At 38.4% G+C, this 12,784-nt stretch overlaps 1 long non-coding RNA gene across 2 annotated transcripts in view; it reads left to right on the top strand.

The window, feature by feature from the left end:
* Window positions 1-7,226: 7,226 nt before the first annotated feature.
* LOC124252233 (uncharacterized) overlaps window positions 7,227-12,784 on the top strand; it is a 53,278-nt gene continuing 47,720 nt past the window's right edge. For both annotated transcript variants that reach the window (XR_006891935.1, XR_006891934.1), the window contains exon 1: window positions 7,227-7,334. This is a non-coding gene — a long non-coding RNA (uncharacterized LOC124252233). The remainder of the gene's footprint in view (window positions 7,335-12,784) is intronic.

The following is a 12,784-nucleotide window of genomic DNA, read 5'->3' as shown; positions in this document are numbered from 1 at the left end:
GGACAAAGAAAGATAAAGGTTTTGATAGTTTGAGGAAAAGCGATTGACCAATGTGAACTGAAATGTTTGCTTTGTCAGCAAAAAACTTTCACTGAGTCACCCAGACGGTTAATAATGTGGCCTGAAAATAAATAACGGTTAATCAATAGGCTAAAACCTTGTTTAAAAAGCTGTAGAATGTATTGAGGAAGGCAAGCAGTGAAATGTTAGTTTTAATACATCATAAACTTGAGGTAGAAACCCTGTAACAAAGAATGTGTAAATAAATCATCTACAATGTATAAGGAAATACCCAGCTGAAAGTTATCTACCACAAAATACCCGCACCCAGAAAAGCATCCACTAAGATGTTTTACAGAGATCGTCTCATCATATTATAATGGTAAATCCTTCGCAGGAGTCCCTCAATACAAGAGTGTCAAGGATATTGCTAGGCACCATTAGGTCTGAATGAACAAAAACTCCAACCATCAAAATAGACTGCCAACATGTGTCAATGGAGAACTCTCTACCTACAAATTAAACTGGCAGCATTTATCCCACATGTCTGAGGACAGTGCACAATGGAGTAGCAAATGAGCTTTCTTGAAAGGAGCATTTGCAAGAGGAGAAGCAAGTGGTGACAGTCTGTCCAGTATTAAGGGTTTCTCCAAGTCGCATTCCTCCCGAGTTCCTCAAGGTGGATTCCAGAATCCGGTTGCTGCTGGAGGAGGATGAGATAGGCAGTGACAGTTCCTGTGCATCACCTCATTCCCTCTCAGTGGACAGTCTGCTCCTGGAAATATTCCTCATCAAAGAAGCCAATTTGCAGAGCACAAGTGATGACTGGGCTTGATGCTGCCTGTAAAGCTCCCTTATATTTCTGAACTGATTGGTAGAGACCATACAGTTAACAGAGCAAGGACAGGTCCAGCTGTCAGAGGCCGACCATCTCCTTGTATGCAGAGCCAGCAAGGCATTTAGGTTGTGGAGCTTAGCAGGCAGTGCAGCAGCCCGTCCCTGCTGCCACCTGTGCCCCTGCAGCTCAGCGTGTCCTGGTTATTTCTGCGTATGCAGGCACTCCAGGTGCTACCAGCCCCTGACACTCTGCTCCTAATGACAAGTTGAGCAGTCTGCTGAGGATCTGGGGCACGAGGAGCAGTCTGACTCCCCACAGCCCCTGAAACCAGCCTGGCCGCTGCAGCCAGCTCCCGCTCCTCACCCACCGCCCTGTTCGTTGCTCCACAGCTGGGAAAGGCCTTTCTGCCTTCTTTAAAATGTATGCAGAACTTTTTAGAATTTCGTTTTAACTCCTCTAGCTACGCTTGTTTGAGGAATTTTTTAGTGGTGTTTTAAAGATTACAGTATACATCTGTAACTTATCATAGTCTATTTTCAAATAGTATTGTACCAATTTTGTGAGCAATATAAGAACCATGCAACAATATGGTTGTGTTTATCTCCTCCTCTACAGTTTGTGCTCTGTTCTGTATTTTATTTCTACAAATGCTGTAAACAGCACAAAACACTGTTATTATTTTTGCTTTAAATAGTCCATAGTCTTTAAAGGAAATTTACATACAAATGTATGTTCGTCTCTTAAGCATAATGAAGTTGGTCTTTTTTATTCACCCACATACTTCTCTTGGGTTCTTCATTCCTTCCTTCAGCTCTGAGCTTCCATCTGGCATCATTTCCCTTCAGCCTGAATAGCTCCTAGCATTTCTTGCAGTGCACACTTCTGGAGGTGAAACCTCTCCACTTTTGTCTATCTGAAAAGGTCTCTATTTTGCCTTTGTTTTTGCAGGATATATTTTGCTGTATGTAGAATTCTAGGTTGTCTTTTTTTTTTCTTCAAGTACTTAAACGCTGTCCTTCCACCTTGTTTCTAATGAGAATTCACCAATAATTCTTAGTGTTGTCTCTCTGTATGTAATATATTATGGCTACTTTTAAGATTGCGTCTTTATCTTAGTTCTCAGCAGTTGGAGTCTGATGTGCCTGGGTGTACTGTTTGCTCTGTGTGTGTGTGTGTGTGTGTGTGTGCACGTGTGCATGCTTATCTTGCTTGGCATTTGCTAATTGACATCTTTCAACAATTTTGGAAAATTTTCAGCCATTATCTCTTCAACTATTTCTTCAGCCCCATTTCTTCTCCTTTTCCTCTGGTACTCTAATTGTATGCATGTGTCCTATATAACTCAGATACTTTGTTGTACTTTCTATTTTTTTTTCATTTTTTGTGTTTCAGTTTATATAATTTATACTATCTTTAAGTTTTTAGATCTTTTTCTCCCTCTGTGTCCAAGCTGCTTCTGATTCCATCAAATGGATTCTTCACTTATGGTAATGTGTTTTTCACTTCCAGCCCTTCCGTTTGATCCATTTTTATCGTTTCCATCTCTCTGCTGACGTTCCCCTATGTTCGTGAATGTTGTTCAGCATTTCCACTAGATCCTTTAACACGCTTTCGTAGTATTTAAAGTCTTGTCTCATAATTCCAACATTTGATCCACCTCTTGGTCTACTTCTTTTCTCTCGTGATCGTAGGTTCCATTTCCTTGCTTCTTTGTGTGTGAAAAGCTATGGCTGGTTTTTCCTTATCACCAACTAGGATGTACCCCTTCCTCTCTCAGCTGCTTTAATGGGATGAAAATGTCTATAAGTTTCTACTCTTAGGGGAAGGACTCTTCACTTCCTAGATTTTCAGTTCTAGATTTTACTTTAGTTAGGTTTATTTCTGACCTCAGGTCTCTGGTGGGTTACAAAAACTACGATTTTGTAGCTTATCTGGTTATTGTTATTGTTAGGGTCGCAGCAACAATCTCTTGTGACTCGAAATTGGAAGGCCTGGAACTAGATTAGGCCTCTAACGGATAGGAGGCAAAGTCTGTGTCTAGACAAGGGTGAGAAATAGAATCCAGGATTCTAGCATAAGCCGGAACTCTAGAAGGGGTAGAAACTGTAGAAAATAGCCACGCAGAGGGACACTTATCTTTTTGGGCTCAGCTCTAGGATGAGTAGGAAAAAAAGAAAGAAAGAATCTCCTCTGAGAATTTTGAACCACAATCCCATGATCATACAGGTTTGCGGACCTAATTCATGCTACCCACCTGGTCTGAATACCACCAAGCCAAGATTTCATTTTAAAGTAGCCGTAGGTTGGCACTGCCCCTATATACCTGGCAGAAGCAAAGCAAGTCTTCCCAGTATAATTCATGGAAAACATTGATTTCAGCTCTTTCTGTGTCTAGAACAGTCATGACTCATGGTCCTGAGCATGTAGCAACTCCAAAGCATTGAATGCTGGACATACTAACTTTGCTCTTTGTGCGTCCACTGAGCCCAACAAGCTGCTCCTTCTCGTCATTTTCCTAAGGAACAGACTCTAGTGTGCTCTGACAGGAGAGAAAGCAAGGAAGATCTGCACACAGTGGTTACTTAAGATTGATGGCAGGCTTTGCCCTTATATAAGCTACTCTGCCTGTTTTATGGATGTCATCACCAGTGACAAGAGCAGTGAGATTTCCATCTGGTCTGTGACCCAAGGCTCACTTTGCTGTTCATCAGATTATGCCTGAGGAAGCCAAGTATAAGTTGTGGAAAATGAGGAAGATCTTTGTGGGCACCACCCAGATTGGCATTTTCCAGATTGCTTTGGAGCTTGGCCAAATCAATTAGCTGTTTCATCAAGTTCTGCTAACCAATGGATGTTGACTGCACACACTAACCTGGGACAGAGAGGTGTGATTTCTGCCAGAGGGAGACAGCCTGACTCCTGATGTGGCTCATGTGAAAGGCGCCAATGGCAATAGCTTTGTCACCAGGTTTCCAGCTTACTCAACTTTGGAGAAAACAACAAACCCTGGATTTCTCTGCCCCAGAGAAAGGGCACTTGCCTCTCCATTGCTAAGGACAGAGACAGAGACCATTAGCCAAACATCTCCAGATGAAAGGATTGGGGAGTTCTTTGTGGCTCATTAAGACATATTAATATGGAGGAAAAACCAAAACATTATTTTTAGAGAATTATCACCAAAGGAACATGCACTCACAACTTTTTTTAAAAAATTGCTAAAACACAGGAGGACACAAGCTCTAATGAACAAAAATCAGCAGGAAAAAAAATGAACTGAAGGGTCAGACTCCCAAGATTGGTATTGGAATTATTACAGATTGTATATCAAGAATGTTTACCTAAGTTTTAGCTGCAGGAATGAAAATGAAAATCTTGAAGTCAGAGTGTTGAATGAAAAAAAGCAAGTCCAACATCAGTGAAATGGATAAATGAATTTTAGTCTATTTATACAACGCAGTATCACAGGACAGTTTAAAAAATGCACTTAGAGACGTACATATATATCAACACGGATAAATCTCAGAAATAAGATGATGAATGAAAAAGCAAGTCAGAGAAAAATACGTATGAGTTCTTTTATGTAAGTTTCAAGACCTGGAAAAATTAAATATTATATTATTTAGGGATCATATACTGTAAAACTATTTTTTAAAGTAGCTGGTAATTTATGGTAGGTTTCATGTGGGTGGGGAGGGGAGGGAAACGATCAGAGAGGAAGCACAGTTGATTTAAAAAATTTATCGGGCTGTGTTTTATTTCTTAAGCCAAGAGGTTTAACATTGCAGGTGTTGGTTTTTATTCACATTATCTAAATATATGAGTACCTTTTATTCATTATTTTATACCGATGATATTGTTTATATTTTAAAAACTCAAAGAAATCTTGTTTTAAGATCAGTAGTCTAAATCCTTGTTAGGAAGACCTCACTGAATATAAAACTGTTCTCTTTCTTGGAAGACAGAATACTAAATAGGTCCATCTGCTGGTAAATCAGAGAATCTCAAATACAGAACAGGGATTCCCCAACTAAAGGAGCACACTAAGATGTAAGGCTTTTACTCAAAATTAGCCTGTTCTAAAACCACGTACACAAATAGAAAAAAAAACAACAAACCTCATTAATCAAGTGAAGAACTCTTTGCTTTTAGAAGTGTGGTAAAATTCTTCAGTTTGTTTCTAACTTATTAAAACATTAAAAATCAACCTTTGGCAATTTGTGAGGCCCCAGCCTCCTTGATCTGCATCACTTTAAAGAGCCCTGATTAACCGTTAAGCAAAATGAGCACATGCTTAGGTGTTTTAGTTCATTTGGGCTGCTATAACAAATTCCCGTAGACTAGGTGGCTTACAAATGACAAATCCAAGATCAAGGTGCCGGAAGGCAGATTCGGTGTCAGGTGAGCGCCCTCTTTTTGATTCATCAGTGTCCATCTTTGTTTGTGTCTCCTCACACGAGAAAGAGGGGAGGGATCTCGGGGGGTGGGGGGGGGCTCTTTTATAAGGGCACTAATTCCATTCATGAGAGCTCCGCCCTCATGTCCTAATCACTCCCCAGAGGCCCCTCCTTTTAAGACCATCAAGTTAGGATTCAACATATGAATGTGGAGGCGGGGGACACAAATATTCAGTCTATAGCATTAAGGCACTAGAGAAAGAGGGATATCACAGAGCTCTTTCAAATTTTGATAAAATCAGTCTTAGATCAGATTTTAGAAATTCATTACATCCTGATACTTAATCTGTAAACTAGCCTTGTCATTCAGAAGCTACGTATGAGTTGGTTGGCTTTTTATCTATGTATCTATCTACTCTATTGATTGTAACTTGTAAACTCCTTATTCAATTTCTTTCACGGTTTTAGATACATTGAAGTTTGCTATTTTCCCTTGAGTTAGTTTTAGTAAGTAACATCTGCATTTGCAGGCAATTGTCCATTTTGTCTAAGTTTTCTAATTGAGTGGCAGAAAGTTGTTCACAGTATTTTTTAATTTTTTAAATTTTTTTTAAAGATTTTATTTTTTTCCTTTTTCTCCCCAAAGCCCCCCAGTACATAGTTGTATATTCTTCGTTGTAGGTCCTTCCACTTGTGGCATGTGGGATGCTGCCCCAGCGCGGCTTGACGAGCAGTGCCACGTCCGCGCCCAGGATTCGAACCAACGAAACACTGGGCCGCCTGCAGCGGAGCGCGCGAACTCAACCACTCGGCCACGGTGTCAGCCTCCAGTATTTTTTTATTTTTAAAGTCCCTGCTGCTCTCATGTCTCCTTTTTTATTCCAATAATTTTTAATTTTTTCCTTGACTTTTTCTTTATCAGTCATGTCAGGGATTTTGTTTTCTCTTATTTTACTCATCTTTCAAGGCACCATCTTGATGATGGCAAATAATCTAAAAAAAGAAGAAGAAGAGAGTGAGGAAAAGGACTATTGCTTCTACCTATGGGAATGCATTTTAAATCTAGTACTGGTATTAGAACAGAAATTTCAAATAGTATGACAAAGTGAAAAATCTATAAATATAAAGTTACACATAAAAATTTAATATATAATGAGATAAGTATCATAAATGAAATTAATGTGTATATATATATGTGTGTATGCTTATGTATATGCATATAATATATACACTTTGTAAACCTCATCAGTAAAGTACATGAACAGTCCAGTCACACAAAAGGAAAATCAACATTTTAAAATCTAATATTATTAATTATTATAGTACAAATCCAAACAGTAATAAAAATACGACTTACATCTATTGAAGAAAAAAAGCAAGTGTAATATTTCATTTGGGTATGTCTTCAAGCTAACTGGTATACTCGACATTTTAAAGAATTATTCCCTAATTCATTTTGGATCCCTATTTGACAATATGCATTAAAATCCATACAAATGATATCCATATCCTTTGTTCTAATGAAGCGTATCATAAGGATTTGTCTTAAAATAATTCAAAAGATAAACAATATTCATGATGTTTACTGTGGCATTAATTGTAAAATGAAGATTGGGAAAAACTTAAAATATTCAACAACAGAGGCAGTAGTTAGGAAAAGCATCCTCCATAAACTGGGTTGAAAATTATGTACTTCTTAAAAATTAAAAATGTGGAGTATGATGAGTGTATTTCACCATTTATTGAGCACTTGCTATGAAGCAGATATTTTATATATACCTCTAAATCTCATAATCACTCTGCCAGTTAAGTACTTTTCATTCTCAGGTTAAAGATTCTGGGTTTGGTGCTATGTGAGGTTAAGTTTCTTACTCAAGGCAGCACAGCTGCTAAGTGGTGGAGCTAGGCCTTGATCCCAGGCCAATTCAGTGTCAGCCACACCCATGGCCTGATCAAAGTGGAAAGGCTCAGCTCACAATTCCTGCTGAGAGAACGGCCTGTGGCAGCCACATTCTGTGCTATGTGATTTCTGCACCCTTTGCGCCAACCACCCTTCATACCTCCGCTAGGGCTGGGATCTCCTGTGCAGCAGCCAAGCCAAGGTCAGTCTACGATATGGTAGCTCCTGATATGGTCTGTCATGGAATGCTCTGCTAGAGAAGAGAGGAGTTATCTAAATTTTCATTCTTATTAGTTAATTTTAGTAATAGCGAGCAAATCAGGCATTTGTTGGGAGCTGAAGCTGGGAGAATGTGAGACAAGTGTCAAGGGCATTTAAGAATGCTCTCAAGAACAACTGCTTACTGGTGAGACAGAACTAGACTTCTGGATCACCCGTCATAGAAGGACTGAGGCGGGTTCAAATTAGGCAGAAAAAAATCATCAAAATGTGAAGTAAAGGGAAATAGTTGTTGACCACATTAAATTCTGCAGACAGTGCCTACATCTTAAAATCATGTTTGTTGCATAATCTAGTCCCTTCATGAGCTTGCCATTTCTCCAGGCTCATCTCTCAACTCTGGCTAAGCCACACAACTTGTGTGTCTACAAGTATACTTTGCCAGCTATCAATTATTGCCTCTCAGCCCCAAATTCACTCTTTGGCCTGAACAAATAAGTACATGAACTAATGCTGTGCCCTCTCTGGAATGCGTTGTCATTTGTCTAACTTATTCCCTTGCATCCTCCAACACTTGGCTCAAGAGAAACTTCCCCTAAGAAGCTTTCCATGATCTTTTCCATCAGACTGAATTCACCCGAGCACAACTCCATGGAGACCCTCTTGGGCATGACAGCTTTATATCAAAAGAGGTCAGTCTGAGTAACCGGCAGACATGAAATAAGTAGAAAACAGAAGGGAGGACTAAGTAGCAGCTGTTACAAGGACTGACTTGGGAACCAACGTAATACCAAGCCCTAAATATGCTAGAGGAAAGTGCTCCCTTGAGAAAGAGAGGCAGGCACTTGGGTTACAATCATTCGCACATCCTTATTTTACCTCCTGAGTTAAGGTAGATAGTTTTTCGTGTTTTTTTTTTTTTTTTTTTTTTTTTTTGCAGAAGATTAGCCCTGAGCTAACGTCTGCCGCAAATCCTCCTCTTTTTGCTGAGGAAAACTGGCCCTGAGCTAACATCAGTGTCCATCTTTCTCCCCTTTACATGTGGGACACCTGCCACAGCATGGCTTGACAAGCAGTGTGTAGGTCTGCACCCGGGATCTGAACCTGCGAACCCTGGGCCGCCAAAGCAGAAGGTGTGAACTTAACTGCTGTGCCACCAGGCTGGCCCCAAAGTGGATAGATTTTAAGACCATATCTATATCTATATCTATATCTATCTATAATTATATCTTAATGTACACGTATATATAATTGAAAGCCTGAAGTGGACAGATGTTTTTATCCATTTGTAACTGGGGCAAAACTGATCTGGTTCTAAATTAATGAGAATGACACACTGTAATAGCAATTTGTGTTTCAAACAATTCTTGCAGCAACCTCTGTATTACACAAAGAAATTTGACTCTGAAACTGCAAGGCAACACTTTCTCAGAGTCTTGCAGAGAATCCAACTTTGTCTGGCTTACCAATTCGTGAGCAAACTTATATACAAAATTTTAAAAGCTGGCTCGGGACTCTAGTATGAGGTGGAAAAATAGTAACAGCATTTTGTATTCACGTGAGTAGAATATTTGTTCTAAATGATCAGATCATTTCAAAATATTCTCTCATTCATTTACACCGTATTATCAAAAGCTGAGAAAGTATAAATAAATATTTTAGAAGTGTGATTTGGTAAGAAGTGTTCCCGGCAGTCTACAGTAGTTTGAACAGACGTGGGTATTGTGATTTGCACGTCCCTAGTTCCTTCAATTCAGAATTTTTGTTTTTTTACCAACTGATTGTTTGAGATCACACCAAGTTTTCTGTCTTTATCTACTTATTTATCCAAGATCTACGAAACACTGAGCTCAGAACAAGAAATAAACAGAATCTTAAGACTCCGACTTTGTAACACAAGAAACACAGCTTGATTATTCTTTTTTCCAGCCTTATTAATATATAATTAACATATAACATTGTGTAAGTTTAAGGTGTGCAACGTGGTGGTTTGATACTCGTATACATTGCAAAATGTTTACCATCATAAGATTAGTTAACACGTCCTCCCTCTGACCATTTTGTTGTTATTGTGCGAACATTTAAAATCTACTCTTATAGCAGCTTTCAAGTATGCAATGCGGTCCTTTTAACTCTAGTTGCCCTGCTGCACATTAGATGGCCAGAGCTGATTCCTCTTATAACTTGAACTTCGTGCTCTTTGACCAACATCTCCTCATTTCCCCCACCCCTTAGCCCCTGGCAACCGTGGTTCTGCTCTCTGCTTCTATGAATTCAGGAGATCAAGCAGTATTTGTATTTTTCTGCCTGACTTATTTCACTCAGCATAATGCCCTCAAGAGCCTTCCACGTCGCCACAAATGGCAGGATTTTCTTCTTTCTCGCGGCTGAATAAACATTTCATTGTATATATACACCCTATTTTTTTATTTCATTCGTCCATTGATAGACACTTAGGTTGTTTCCATGTCTTGGCTGTTGTGAATAATGCTACAATGAACACAGGAGTGCAGATATTTCTTTGAGATACTGATTTCATTTCCTTTGGCTATATGCCCGGAAGTGGGCTTGCTGGATCACACGGGAGTTCTATTTTTAATTTTTTGAGGAACCTCCATACTGTTTTTCACTGAGGTCGTACCAATTTACAGTCCCATCAAAAATGCACAAGTTTTCCCTTTTGTTCGCATTCTCAACGACACTAGTTATCTCTTGTCTTTTTGATAATAGCCATTCTAACAGATGTGAGGTGATATCTCATTGTGGTTTTGATTTGCATTTCCTGATGATAAATGATGTCGAGCACTTTTTCATGTACTTGTTGGCTATCTGTATGTCTTATTTGGAAAAATGTCTATTCAAGTCCTTTGCCCATTTTAAAATCAGATTATTTGTCATCGTTTTGTTTTGTTTTGCTGTTGAGTTGTATGAGCTCCTTTTATATTTTGGATATTAAATCCTTACCAGACAGATGGTTTGCAGATATTTTCTCCCATTCTCTGGGTTTCATTTTCATTCTGTTCATTGTTTCTTTCACTGTGCAGAAGCTTTTTAACTTGATGTAGTCCTACTTATTGATTTTTTTCTTGTGTTGCTTGTGTTTTTGGTGTCATATCAACAAAGCCTTGCCCAGACCAATATCAAGGAACATTTTCTCTATGTTTTTTGCTAGAAGTTTTATGGTTTCAGATGTTACATTTAAGTCCTTAATCCATTTCGAGATAGTTTTTTGTGAGTGATGTAAGATAGGGGTCCAGTTTCCTTCTTTTGCATGTGGTTATCCAGTTTTCCCAGTACCATTTATTGATGAGACTATCCTTTCCTCACTGAGTATTCTTGGATCCCTTGACAAATATTAATTGACTGTATATGTGTCAGTATATTTCCAGGCTCTCCATTCTGTTCCATTAGTGTCTGTTTTTATGCCAGTACTAAAGTGTTTTGATTCATATAGCTTTGTGATATAGTTTGAAATCAGAAAGTATGATGCCTCTAGGTTTATTCTTCTTTCTCAAGATTGCTTTGGCTATTTGGGGTCATTTGTAGTTCCATACAAATTTGAGGATTGTTTTTTCTATTTATGTAAAAAATGCCATTGGAATTTTGATGGAGTTTGCATTGAATCTATAGATGGTTTTAGATAGTGTGAACATTTTAATGATATCAACTTTTCTGATCCATGAATGTGGAGTATCTTTCCATTTATTTGTATCTTCCTCAGTTTCTTTCATCAATGTCTTATAGATTTCACTTCCTTGGTTAAATTTATTCCTAAGTATTTTATTCTTTTTGTATTGTATTTGTATTCTATTGTATTTGTATTCTATTGTAAGTGGAATTGTTTTCTTTATTTCTTTTCAGGTAGTTTATTGTTAGTGTACAGAAATGCAACTGATTTTTACATATTGATTTTGTATCTTGCAACTTTGGTGAATTTGTGTAGCAGTTCTAACAGTTTTTTGGTGAAGTCTTTAGGATTTTCTATATACAAGATCGTGTCATCAACAAATAGACAATTTTACTTCTTCCTTTTTACTTTGGATGCCTTTTATTTGTTTATTTTTTTCTTGCCTAATTGCTCTGGCTAGGACTTCTAGCACTGTGTTAAATAGCAGTGGTGATAGTGGGCAACCTGGTCTTATTCCTGATCTTAGAGGGAAAGCTTTCAACCTTTCACTGCTGAGAATGATGTCAGCTGTGGGTTGTTCTTTGTGGCCTTTATTATTGTTGAGGTGCGTTCCTTTGATCCCCACTTTGAGAGTTTTTATCTAGAAATGATACTGAATTTTGTAAAATGCTTTTTCTGCATCTGTTGAGATGAACATATGATTTTTATCTTCCATTCTACTAATGTAGTGTGTCACGTTTATTAATTTGCATATGTGGAACCATCCTTGCATCCCAGGGATAAATCCCACTTAATCATGATGCATGATCTTTTCAATGTGCTGTTGAATTCAGTTTGCTAGTATTTTGTTGGGAATTTTTGCACCTCTATTCATCAGGGATATTGGCCTGTAGTTTCCTTTTCTTGTAGTGTCCTTGTCAGGCTTTGTTATCAGGGTAATGCTGGCCTTGTAAAATGAGTTGAGAGTGTTCCCACTTCTTCAGTTTTTTGGAAGAATGTGAGAGGGGTTGATGTTAATTCTTCTTTAGATGTTTGGTAGAATTCATCTATAAACCATCTGGTCATGGGCTTTCCTTTGTTGGGAGGTTTTTGATTACTGATTCCGTCTCATTGATCATTATTGGTCTGGTCAGATTTTCCTTCTTTTTTTTTCTGCTTTTTTCTCCCCAAATCCCCCCCAGCACATAGTTGTGTACTTTTAGTTGTGGGTCCTTCTAGTTGTGGCATGTGGGACACCACCTCAACATGGCCTGATGGGCGGTGCCGTGTCCACGCCCAGGATCCAAACCAGCGAAACCCTGGGCTGCCGAAGCAGAGTGCACAAACTTAACTACTAGGCCACAGGGCCAGCCCCCTAGATTTTCTATTTCTTCCTGATTCCCTCTTGGTAGGTTGTACGTTTCTAGGATTATTCCAAATTCTTCTAGATTGTCCAAATTTGTTGGCATGTAATTGTTTATAGTTGTCTCTCAGTTGTAATGTCTCCTCTTTCATTTATAATATAACTTATTTGAATCCTCTACTTTTTTTCTTGGTAAGTCTAGCTAAAGATTTGTCAATTTTTTTTATCTTTCCATAAAACCAACTCTCAATTTCATTGATCTTTTCTATTGTTCTATTTTCTATTTCACTTATTTCTGCTCTGATCTTCGTTATTTCCTGCTTTCTGTTGACTTTGGACTCTGGGCTAAGTTTGTTCTTCTTTTCCTGGTTCCTTGAGGTGTAAAGTTATGTTGTTTATTTGAGATCTTTCTTTTTTCTTAATTTAGGCATTTATTGCTCTAAACTTCCCTCTTAGAACTGTT

Source organism: Equus quagga, chromosome 14 (assembly GCF_021613505.1).
Source record: "Equus quagga isolate Etosha38 chromosome 14, UCLA_HA_Equagga_1.0, whole genome shotgun sequence".
In the NCBI taxonomy this organism is placed as follows: Eukaryota; Metazoa; Chordata; class Mammalia; order Perissodactyla; family Equidae; genus Equus; species Equus quagga.
This window is presented reverse-complemented; position numbering and strand designations above follow the sequence as displayed.